The sequence below is a fragment of the Aptenodytes forsteri genome, unplaced genomic scaffold (assembly GCF_000699145.1).
Source record: "Aptenodytes forsteri isolate BGI_AS27 unplaced genomic scaffold, ASM69914v1 Scaffold640, whole genome shotgun sequence".
NCBI classification, from domain to species: Eukaryota; Metazoa; Chordata; class Aves; order Sphenisciformes; family Spheniscidae; genus Aptenodytes; species Aptenodytes forsteri.
In genome coordinates this window covers 726,613-727,746 of record NW_008794887.1, presented here as the reverse complement: position 1 = coordinate 727,746, position 1,134 = coordinate 726,613, and positions in this window count along the sequence as shown.

Here is a 1,134-nt window from a genome sequence, read left to right as displayed (position 1 = left end):
CGGGGCGGCGTCAGGGGGGGTAAGAGCCTTTGCTATCAGAAGGCAGACGAGCACCGAAGCGCCGGTTCCTTCGCTAGGTACGACTGACAAATTGACAAAAGTAAGTTAATAAAGGAACTTGGTTCGGAGCTAGAATTTCAGGATTGCATTAACGGGCACTTTTAGAGATTAAACTTTTCCCCCACCCGCACTGAGGGATCAGTTTGGAAGGAAAGGGGCGCGACACAAAGCGCCAGAGCGGAGCTACCGCCCGCGGCAGCGCCCGGCGGCGCCTTCGCAGCCCTCGCAGGCGGCCGCACGGCTCCGGCAGCGCCGCGCAAGCGACGCCGGGCTGCCAGCTGAGGCAGGCTCTGCTGAGACAAGGACATTTTGATTCCAGTGCTGAAATGGCACTTGGAAAAGGAGGGAAAAAAAAAACACAAACCAACCCAAACCAAAAAAACAACCACCTCAAGGATTTATTCTATAAATTAAATCTGCCAAGCAGCGAAACCAGCTCTTAAAAAAAAATAAAGTATATAAAATAGGTATTTGGCCCTCCCTCTACAGCCAGCAGTAACGGGATTAAGGGATAACAGGCGCAGGGGAGGCACCGGGCACGGGGGTGCGGACAAGCTCCTGCTCACCACTACATCGCTCACGTAAAGCCTGCGCCGCTGCAATTCCTTTTGAGAACTGGTTCCCTGAAACCAAACCAAACAAAAAAAAAAAACCAACAAACAAACAAACAAACCAAAACCCCAACAAAAAGCCCCAAAACAAACAGGACAGACACAAGGTTTGTTTCCACTACTGTCTCAGTGTACTTTATTCTCCTGCTGTCTACAGCTGAACAGCCACACAGGACAGAAACAGGTAGCACTGAGGAATGATCAGATTTCTTCCCTCCACGCCCCCTCCCCAACTTCAGGAATGGCTTTTTCTTTTTTTATATTTTTTTTTTTTTAGGAAATCCCACCCCGCCTCGAGAAACAAAATAAAAAGAAAAGGCATTACTAGAAACGTGACCCAGGCCTCTCCCTAGTCCGTGCTCCGGAGCTGGCTGGCTCTCCCAGTTCACAGAGCTCCTCCTCTCCTCTAAACACCTGGGATTTTTTTTATTTTATTTTATTTTTTTTTTTTTTTTTTACACTG